This window comes from Tachypleus tridentatus, chromosome 12, assembly GCF_004210375.1.
Source record: "Tachypleus tridentatus isolate NWPU-2018 chromosome 12, ASM421037v1, whole genome shotgun sequence".
In the NCBI taxonomy this organism is placed as follows: domain Eukaryota; kingdom Metazoa; phylum Arthropoda; class Merostomata; order Xiphosura; family Limulidae; genus Tachypleus; species Tachypleus tridentatus.
In genome coordinates, this window is record NC_134836.1 from 78753124 (window position 1) to 78765322 (window position 12199).

The window sequence follows — 12199 nt, forward strand, 5'->3', positions numbered from 1 at the left end:
TCACTGTTATTACTACATGAAAGAACAGTCTGACTTACCTTATTACAGTCACTGTTATTACTACATGAAAGAGCAGTCTGACTTACTTTGTTACAGTCACTGTTATTACTACATGAAAGAAGAATCTAACTTACTGTATTACAGTCACTGTTATTACTACATGAAAGAACAGTCTGACTTACCTTATTACAGTCACTGTTATTACTACATGAAAGAACAGTCTGACTTACTGTATTACAGTTACTGTTATTACTACATGAAAGAGCAGTCTGACTTACTTTGTTACTGTCACTGTTATTACTACATGAAAGAACAGTCTGACTTACCTTATTGCAGTCACTGTTATTACTATATATTCGAAGGAAAACAGAAGAAGATATTCAAAAGATTTGAGTGACTTGAATGGTGTATATATCTACACAATTACACCTTTCCACCGAAGTAGTTAAAGATAATAAATTAACTTTGCGCTGAATATCTGCAGAGAAATCTGCTTCATCATTTATTCTCAAATCATAAAATACGTAATTCAGTTCAGTTTCTAAACTAACGATTTCTCAATTTGAGAATGAATTACGAAGAAGGTTAATATATAATCTGTTTATTGTACACGTGAAACAATAATTTTTCTACTGTTCATGACTGTGCTTGATAAACACGAGAGGGTTAGTAACTTCATGACATGTAAGCTCTTTTTATTGTTAAATTGTGTGCTTTTATTTTTGTTGTGTAATTGTTTTCCTTTGTCTGTTTTATAGGTTAAAATGGCAAACGTTATCAATGTCTAATTTTCGACGTCGAACATGAATCCGAAAAGATATATATCGAAAGATTAGTTCTAAAAGACAAAGAAGGGATTTACGACCTTATTTGCTGTTTTCGTTTTGCGAAAAAAAATAGTGTTTTTTTTTTCAGATTCGGGGTAACATTTAAAAATGGTCTCTCCTTAATAGCTTATTAATTTTCCATTGTTAAAAATCACCAAACATCGATTAAAATGTTTGAAGTTTTGGACATAGACTAGAATTATTGTAGACCACATCTACATGTGGTGCAAGTCGTGGTTTCTATTTCAAGTTGTGTCCTTGCCTCTTTTGTTCCTTCTTTTCTTACGCAGAAAACGTAACTTGTATGTAATGTAGCATTTCATAGCATTATTAATTAATTAAAAAACATTATTCATATCACACTGTCATGTCGAGTGGTACAAGTCATGATTTTTAATTCAAGCCATGCCCTTACTGGTATTAAGTTGTTCTTGTTTCGTTTCCTGTTTATCTTTGTTTGTTTATTATTAAGCACAAAGCTACACAATTGGCTACCAGTGTTATGCCCACTACAGTTATCGGAACCCAGTCTTTAACGTTTGTTTATGTGTAAAAAATATGTGTTGATTTGTATTTCACGTAACACTTTGTTCTAATATTAATTAAACACAACTTATTTTCTACCTTTCACCTCAATGGTTTGACACTTTATAACACTCGTTAAGAACTCTTTAAGTATAGATAAGTTTTAAAAACATGTCTCTGAGTTTTTATTTATAATGTTGATGAGCGTAAAAAATACACGCAGAATTAAATTTTTGAAATCACATTAAACTATCAGGCAGGCAGTATCACTGTCTGTGTAGGGATGACTGGGATTGTTCATCGAAATGATATTTTAAAAATCTCATTTATAGGTCATTAGAACTTTACAATATTACACAATGTTTCCTTTTATAACAATATCTGTGTAATGACTGAGTCACAAGTTCGGGGAATGTCTGTAAATTAAATATCATAACAAAAGTGTGAATTTATTTAATATTTTTCTTCTCTCTTCTTCTTTCTTGTTACGTGATAACTGAAAAACGAAAACAATGGTGTCAACCAATATCATTTAGGTGACAGTTTCAAACGGAGTATTCGCTTTTATAAGCATTATTAAATCTACAAGTATTTTTTAAAATTCTAATTCTAGAGGAAACGATACAGAAAGATGTCGTTCCTTAAAATGCTTTCAAAGTTAATTTATTATATTTTTATCTGTTAACATTCTACTACACTGTGTGCCTGTGATATTATGTAAGGATGATACAAATGCCATCCCTACTATCTTGTATACATTGTTTGTGAAGGATTGATACGAGCTGTCCCTACAACTACTTCCCTGTTTGTAAAGTTTTTCTTTGCTCGTATATATCAAACACTGTCTTCAGGGGAAATAATTTTCATCTTTTGTCCTTAAAGATTTTAGATCCAGCTGGGGTCTCTTTTTCTTATTTTTTTCTCATGTGTTTTAAATGCTCAATATTTAAACTTCTGCTCCTAAATAAAAATGTACAGATTAGATAACGAAGTTTCAAGATTTAGCACCTCGCCTAACAAATGTTTTATGAGTATTTACTTGGAATTACAGGCGGGTTTTTTTCTGTATTTATATACGGATTGTGTCACTTGATACCACATATAATGTCTCCTTTCTATCGACCTAGTTAAGGTTTATTATTATATCAACTATTTTTATATAAAAAAGAATTCTTAAGTAAATCAACTTGCTTGTCCTTGCTATACAAATTTTAATAATTGAGGGTTTTCAGCTTTCCTATGACGTCAAAGTACCTAAAAATTTCCTTGTGCAGAATGTGTGTATATGTATAGCTGGATGATTTAATCCGACATTTAAATTGCCTGATTTTAGAACGAACCATGTGGTGCTGGAGTTAACAACAAAAATACATTAACAAAAAGGGTAATTAGGTGAACGCCTTCTAAAATAACGTAACAAAGTTTCTTTATCGTTGGATATGTAAAGAGTCAATTTCCGACCTCAATAAAATGAATAAAAAACATGGTGCACGAAAGTATATGAATACATTTACAGCCATGATTTTACATATTGTTTTTTCGTTCACTTTAGTGTACATTTCGTGATGTTTAAACAAAAAAATTGAGATGTTATACTTATCGACTTACAGTGGGTCAATTCCCCACGGTGAGAAGAGCGCAGATATTGTATAGCTTGGCACTAAAACAAACTAGACCAGCTTTTATAACTTGTGTACGTTCAGTGGGTCAGAAACGCCCAGCAAACAACACATTAACAATTTCATTTCACATGAATTCCTGTGAGTCTAGTTACAAACCCCTATCTTCGTTTTAAAATACTTTAATACTCGCTATGTGTGCTTCCACAGTGTCCTCGAAAGTGTTTTGAATAATACCAGAATTGAGAGTAACAAATATTTTTATTTATTGCTTTTGAAGTTCACATGTCATTGTGTCCTGTAGCCTACAGAGTGTATAATTCTTCTCTTGCGTGATTCACAACACGCGCACGTTTTATTGACGTCACCACAATACGAATTACAACGTTGAACGTTCCTGAATTAAAAGGCTGAGATTGATCTAAATTTTAATAAAGTGTTAATTAGAACAAATCAAATGTAATAATGTTTATACAGATTTTATTTATTTATTAAATATTACAAAACGAGTTTATTATATTCAAAAGCTGGAAAATAATGTGATCAGTTTGCTCAGATTTTACAGGGGGCCGTGCCCCCTTGGCTACGCCTCTGAACAACCAGTCAATCGCAGCTTAGCTTACGATTACATCACCGTGTTAATGTGAAAATAAACAAGACTCCCTTTGGAATTAAGTATCCTTGGTTGTTCTATCATTTAAAAATAAATTTTCATCAATTTTAAACTTTTAAATCACGGGTTCGAATCAACATCACACCAAACATGCTTGCCCTTTTAGCTGTGAGGTCGTTATAATGTTTCGGTCAATCCCTATATTCGTTGGTAAAAGAGTAGCCCAAGAGTTGGCGGTAGGTGGCGATGACCAGCTGCCTTCCCTCTAATCTTACACTGCTCCATTAGGGAAGGCTAGCCCAGATAACCCTCGTGAAGATTTCTTTATTTCTTAATTTTCGATACAATTAAAGTTGGTGTTCTTTGCACGTTCTACAGCCCTGCTAATACATAGAACTAATTCATTTATCTATTCCAGATTCTAAAGCAATCGCAATTAAAGAGACAGCCTTTATTTTCACTGATATAATATGAAAACAATATATGTATGACTCCTAGTAATCAAAATCAAAGGTCCACTGTTATTGTACCATTGTTGATTTTTGTTTTATGGGCAATTTCTACGTGATCTGAAAAACAGACGTGTAACTTATTTTAGTAAAACTATTAATAGTAATATAGGTTTAAGATATAGAGTTGTTCAGCTGTCGCCTATTCAATCCAACAAATTAAATATTTAAACTAAGGAGAGGAAAAAAGTAGAAAAATAATTATATAAAAACAGAATTAAAGAGATCATGTTTAAAGATGACAAAGAAATAAACTTCACTTCGGTAAAATTCAGAAGTGAAGACTAGTATTTAGTTAGACGTATTATAATTGATTATTGATATAGATAATCCAGTCGCAATATTACTTTCCAATCCAAGCCTTTTACATCACTGCATGAGCGCCATCTGTCAATGATATTATATATATTTATGGTCAAGGTAATAAACGATTATTCTGTTTTGCGGAAGTGCATAACCCAATGGGGCCTGGCATGGCCTAGCGCGTTAAGGCGTGCGCTTCGTAATCTGAGGGTCGCGGGTTCGCGCCCGAGTCGCGCCAAACATGCTCGCCCTCCCAGTCGTGGGGGCTTTATAATGTTACGGTCAATCCCACTATTCGTTGGTAAAAAAGTAGCTCAAGAGTTGGCGGTGGGTGGTGATGACTAGCTGCCTTCCCTCTAGTCTTACACTGCTAAATTAGGGACGGCTAGCACAGATAGCCCTCGAGTAGCTTTGTGCGAAATTCCAAAACAAGCATAACCCTATGAACATTTTAAAAATGTATACATTAATATCTCATAACTTTTAAAGTAAAAGTATATGACAACATAAATCGTCAAGTTCGTTCTTTAGTTATGTTTTCATAGTCTGCTTTATTAGGGGAGTAGTACATTTTTACTTTATATATATATGAAAATGCATCGCTATACAAACTTCACAGGCCAGACATGACCAACGCGTCAGAATTTAAATCAACAGGTCTGTGGATTTCGTGACCTTATCATCAAATGAAGTTCCGCATTTCAGGAGAGTAGATGTCTGTGAAATCCCACTATTTGAGTTATAGGTAGGCTCTGTTGGCTGTTAAAATATAATATCAAAATATGTAGAATAATTTACTTTTAATAAAACGTGTTAATTTCTGTTTTTGATTACTCTAGATTAATATATGTAAAAATTAAATATTAAAGCGTTATTTCATAAGTATGTGGTAAAATATATTACATTTATAAACGGTGTATATTTTGATATTTGATTATTGACTATATAGGTGTAAAGTGAATAAGGTATGTAACATGACGTTTCTGTACCATAATAGCATCCTTATGTTATTAATAATATGGTCCTCCAGTAGCACAGCGGCATGTCTGCGAACTTACAATGCTAAAAACAGGGTTTCGATACCCTTAGTAAACAAAGCACAAATAGCCCATTGTATAGCTTATGCTTAATTCTAATAACATTATTATCAACCAGTTTTTTTACACAAGCTATAGACTTACAACACTATAATCCGGGTTTTGATACCCGTTGCGGACAAAGCACAAATAGCCCATTGTGTTGCTTTGTGTTTAACTTAAAATAAGCAAACAATATTTCTGTTTGTTTAAGAGTAGTCTTTTTTCTTCTTCTTTTTTACGAACACGTAGCGTCTAGTTGTTGATATTCCCAGACTATGAATCCGAGAATTTATGGTTCGTTGTCCCTTCCTTAAAAACACTCTATTCACTTTGAAGCTGTGGGTATGATATAAAGGCGACAGTCAGATCTCGCTATTCGGTCAGACAAGAGTATTTCAAGAGTTAGTAGCTGGCGCCCAAGTCTGTCAGCTGAGAAATAGAAACAGATTAACAATCCAGGCACGTGAACCACAAGACAACGCCTACCCCATTGTGATCAGGAAAAATGTGTACTAATTACATAAAACGGTTAAGATATAGCAGCAGAAGTTTCCAAAATGAGTATTGATTGATTTTGTCGTTACTGTATTTGTCGACTAGTCACGTGGTATTGTTTGTGTGTGTGTTTTGACAACTCACTCTAAGCAAAATCTCACATCATCTTATGAAGGTTGTTTGTTTTTTTTTAACTTAAATAAACCTTATGATTCTATTTGTCATGGCTCACATCTTTACTAAGTATTATTGTGCAAGGTAGGTACAAAAATAATTTATACAAGGCTTTAGCGAGGCATATTAAAAATGTTTGGATAGCTAATAAGAGATGTTAAATAAATGACACATATCTCTTGAATAAGTCAGTTCATTGGCCCATTACTTTTTTTACGGTTAGCTTATTTACTACAGATCATGTAGTCTTCCTTCTATATCCCCTTTCTCTTTCACTCTACGGATTATGAATTTTAAACCAGAAAATTCTTGTATTTTCGCCTTACAAAAATGTTTGCATTTTCCCATCATTTGAAAGATTCAGTAGACCAAAACAGATTAAAAAAAAACAAAGAAGTTTCTGCGAAATGCACGAGCGAAAATTAGAGAATTAAGAGCCCAAAAGAAACAAAGTTTTAGACAAAATGTTATTTACATATTAGTAATTCTTGAAATCTCTAAGAACCTTATCTGCAAATAATTTCTTTTTAGAAGACAAACAAATCGTAACGTTACGATAATATATGGTTATATTTAAACCGGCCAAATGTATTACGTCACTTTTAAAACATCTTTATAACTATCAAATAGTGAACAAAGGAAATGAAATTCAACCGAGCAAAGTAGGGTTAAACAGGTTGTCATGAGCAGAAGTTCCAAAATTAATTTGTGTTCTTTAATAGCAGTTCCGAAATTTTTTTTGTCAGGGTTTAAAATTTACTGAGTAAATAAATGAAGCATTTTGAAGAATACAATTTTTATTGTATCATAGTAATGATTTTATTGTCTTGAAATGTTTACATGTTCTACAGTAATTGCTGTTCACTAAATCCGAAAATAATATCCATTTTTTTTCCATCAGTGCAGATTTTTCACAAAACGTCATATGTATTTTTACATAAGTGAATCATTTCCATTGAAATCGAGTCGCATCTTATTCTGTTTAAAATGTTGACAACCACTGGCTCTAGATTTCTCTAGACCAATCACGACGTCAGAGTCTTATTGGTTGTTCCACAACCCAAACATAGTAATAACACTGTTCACTGTGGTAAACGAAATAATAACTTTACCAAAGTAAAAGGTTTTTATTGTTTTTTTTTATTTGTGACAAATATTTGTATGATAGAAAAAGTGAACGTCATTTTTGAAATCTGCGTACCTGAATTATGGAAAATCTGTTATTAAAACCAAATTAACTTTTATGAATTTTAAACACGCAGACCTGTGTTATATAACGAGCTCTAATTTTAAATATAAAACTTTATTAATAAACACGTATATACAGTTTTGTTAAAAGTTTATTCTCTTAACACTCATTAAAATATTTGTCTGTGTTTTTTATATTTTAAAATGATAAAATATGCCATATATTAAAAACTTCAAAGTCGTCATAATTTTGTTTTACCAACTGAAAACGGCCTGGCATGGTCAGGTGGTTAAGGCACTCGACTCGTAACTGAGTGTCACGAATTCGAATACCCGTCACACCAAACATGTTCGTCCTTCCAATCGTGGGGGCGTTATAATGTGACAGTCAATCCCACTATTCGTTGATAAAAGAGTAGTCCAAGAGTTGGCGGTGGGTGGTGATGACTAGCTGTCAAAACTGTAGTTTTGAGCGAAATTCAAAAACAAGCAAAACCAACTGAAATGTCCCTTAGAGACAAGTTTGTCAACTTACAAGATAAAATCCGGGAATCGATTTCGCTAGTCATAGTAGGGTGAGCAAACCAGTGTATGTTACCACCATTCAGATATAGCAATTTTGTTACAATTCACATTATTCAAGCATTTTTTGTTACTTCGTTTAAGTACATATATTTCTTACCTGGCTGTATTTTTGCTAATACTGAGTGAATTACTCAAGCCCCCTAGTGACATAGTGGCATGTCTACGAACCTTAAAAAACAGGGTTGCGATACCTGTGGCGGGCAGAGTACAATGTAGCTTTGTGCTTAATTTAAAACAAACAAACTTCATTTTTTACTTCATCTTTGAATAGAGTTTAGTTGTTGTTTTTTTTAACTTTTGGACAAAGAATGAAGATAGCCATCCATAATAAGCCCCCCAATGACACAGCGGCATGTCTGCAGACTCACACTGCTAAAAACTGAATTTCGATACCCGTGATGTGCAGAGCACAGATAGCCCGTTGTGTAACTTTGTACTTATACAAACAAACTATTCCTAATTTTACAGTGGAAGCCAGTTCTTTGGCTATTCTTTTAGCAAGGCTAAAAGTGTATGATGGGACGGGAATTCAAACCCCCGACCCTCAAATTACAAGTCGAGCCCCCAAACCTTTGGTTCATATCCAGTTGCAACAAACACACGTTCCGTTGGTATTTTGTACGAGTAACAGTCAAATTTCACTATCCGGTCAGATAAGAGTAGTCCAAGAGCTGACAAAAGGTAAAATGGACCAATTGGTTCCCTCTAATCTATCAATTCAACGTTAGGTATAGCTGTGCGCTGATAGGTATTTGTATAGCTTATCTGAAACAAACAATAATTTTATATAATCCTACAAAACAAAAAATATATATATATATATATATATGAAATATAGCTTAAGGTAATTTGTGTACTTTAAAATAAATACGAAATGCAGCATGATTAGTTCCAAGCAAGTGAAAGGAGCTCATGTGGTCAAAAATTAATGAAATAAGCCTAAAATAGTTCTTTAACAAATTTTTAAGTTAAATTTCTCAACGATAACTGTTTGAATAAAGTAAAGAAAGCTGCTGTCTGCTTTCATCATCGTAACATGGTTCACTTGAGTGAAGATTAAATATTACTATCTTATCGACAAGAACGTTCCAAGAGTTGGCAGTGTGTGTGTTGTTCGCCAGCTGCCTTCCCTCTAGTCTATCAGTTCAAAATTAAAGACTGAACTGTTTGTTTGTTTTTGAATTTCGCGCAAAGCTACACGAGGGCTATCTGCGCTAGCCGTCCCTAATTTAACAATGTAAGACGAAAGGGAAGGCAGCTAGTCATCACCACCCACCGCCAACTCTTAGGCTACTCTTTTACTAATGAATAGTGGGATTGATTGTAACATTATAACGCCCCCACGACTGAAAGGGTGAGCATGTTAGGTGTGACTGAAATTTGAAAAAAAAAAACTGGACTGTATGCAATGTGCAGGGAACATCTGTGTAGCTTTGTGCTAAATTATGAAATAAACCAAACAAGTAAGCACTAATTGTAACTTCTTGAAGGGGCGCTGTCGTACTGATTTGTTCGTTCGACTTAGTGCAGTGGACTATTGGCGCACTGTCCGCCAATAGCATAACGGAAACCATTCTTCGCTCTAAGCAACATCGACAGCAATTGGTATGACATAGAATCTAGTTTTAGATTCTATTTTTTTTTTTAAACATGGTTTGTCGGCCATCTTTACAACAATCTTTGTTTAGCAATATACAAGTCGCGACAAAAAATACGGCATTACTAAGCGTAGGATGCTATCGAGATCACAGTTGGTGGTGTGAAAATGGGTTGTCACTGTTGCTTGAAGAATCACTATTAATTATAAATGCTTTCTACTTATCAACGTCATTGACCATTGTCTTCTTGCAAGATACGTCTGCTGCTCGTTCCGTTTAAAACACAGAACGGTGGCTTTAAAAGTTAGATAATCGCTAATCTTCCATGATTGGATCAATTGTTGAATATGAAACCAATAAGCATGTTTGTTTCATCCTTGAACTCAACCTGTTACAACCAACAATAAATTAAAAAGGTCCTGGTCAATTTTACATCAGGGGTGAAGCGCATATCGACAGATCCACATTTCAGATATTGGAAATAAGAAGTGTAATAGCTGTTTTCGTTTAAGAACTGAAAAGACAAATCCGCTCAATTCTAATAATAATCTTGCTCTACTCATGGTTTTACGTTTTGTTTATTTAGTAAAATGGAATTATTTCTGAGATGAATGTCTACTTATTTATTTGCCCGGCATGGCCAGGTGGGTTAAGGCGTGCGACTCGTAATCTGAGGGTCGCGGGTTCGCATCCCTGTCGCACCAAATATGCTCGACCTTTCAGCCGTGGGAGCGTTATAATGTGACGATCAATCCCATTATTCGTTGGTAAAAGAGTAGCCCAAGAGTTGGCGGTGGGTGGTGATGACTAGCCGCCCTCTCTCTAGTCGTACACTGCTAAATTAGGGACAATTAGCGCAGATAGCCCTCGAGTACCTTTGCGCGAAATTTAAAAAAACAAACAAACTTATTTATTTTTAAGTTGTGTGTTACTTACTACAATTTCAAATACCCGGAAATCTGAATCTGAATTTAGAAGTTAATTGAATGTCAATATGTATCATATTTATGATATCTGTCAACACGATTGATACACACAATTCCCTTTCATAACACTTATTATTAAAATTTATTTATTAAATTATTTATTAAAATATATTTATATTTTAATATACAAACAACAATACAATTTATAATAACAGTTATTACAAATAGTCACTTATATACAAAAGTTTTACAAACTTACAACCAATATTGTAATTTGGATAGAGTCTTCTATCTAGTCTGGAATTTAATATTTACAATGAACAAATGAATTTAGAGTTGATATCGGTACACTTTGCTTAACAGCTAGCTAGCTAGCTACTTCACTGAGTTTTTCACCAATGAAAATATCTCATTTCCTCGTAGAAATGCTAGCGTCCGAAATTAATTCACTGAAGTTAAACGGTTTGTAATGTTTGAAATCTATAAACGTTATGGGTCAAATGACTATAGTTTCCCGATTTGTAAGCGTTTATCACAATTATAGCTTCAGAGGTTTATAGTATACTAGCTGTAGTAAACCAACAGTATAAACTGTCTCTTGTCGCATCGATGTGTAATCGTCAGGCGAAGTTCTCGAAATTTCAGTCGGCAATAACACTGGTATTTAAATCCATATATACATTGTTGATTGTTACACTCGAGAAGCTCCTACAACTTTAGTGAATAGGCTGAAATTTCGCAATACATACTTAACAGTATAAATTACATGTATTTCTAAATATATATTTAACTGAAATAAATAGATATTAAAATAAATATATAATAATAAATCCGTTACATGTCAACATAGTAATGATAAAATTATTAAAGAATTATAAAACCTAAAAACTTTATAAAGGAAAAATGGCCTGGAAAAGGATCTACTTCTCCGGAAAATGTAGCCGAAATTGCAATTTTCAGTCTCGATTATTTATGCCTGAAAAGATATAAAACAACCCTTGAAAACATTTTTCATTGTTGAACTTTAGTTCTAAATGTCCTATTTCAATGTTACAATTCTTCAGCTAATGTACTGCAGAAATAAACAATATATGAGGAAATTTGCCACCCTAAGGTGTGCATTATGTGTTTGTTCGTTTGTTAATTTCGCGCAAAGATACACGAGAACGGTCTGCACTAACCGTCCCTATTTTAATAGTGTAAGACTAGAGGGAAGGCAGCTAGTCATCACCACTTACCGCTAACTCTTTGGCTACTTTTTTTACCAACGAATAGTGGGATTGAATGCATCAGTATAACGATGCCACTGCCGAAAGAGCGAGCACGTTTGGTGTGATGGGGATTCAAACCTGCGATCATCAGATTACAAGTCTAGCGCCCTAATCACTTGGTCATGCCGAGCCACATTATGTGTTAAACATTTTTCTGAAAACTAATATATTTCAGAATCAAAACTGCCAGAAAGTTTCTTCACTGGAAAATTTGTAGAAATTATAGCTTATAAGTTTCTGAAAATTTGTTTTGTTTGTTTGCTATATAACAAAGCTGTATTGGGCTATCTGTTGTTTATACCGCGAGGAACCCGGATTTTAAAGTTGTAAGTCAATAAACCCACTGGAAAACTAAATATGGCATGAAGATACTATATTTCTTATCCATATATAGCATAAAATTCTTAATTTTTTCCAACATTTAATTTTGGAATTCCCTGAATATATTCAGGTTGCATGATAAATTGTATCCTGCTATATTATTTTT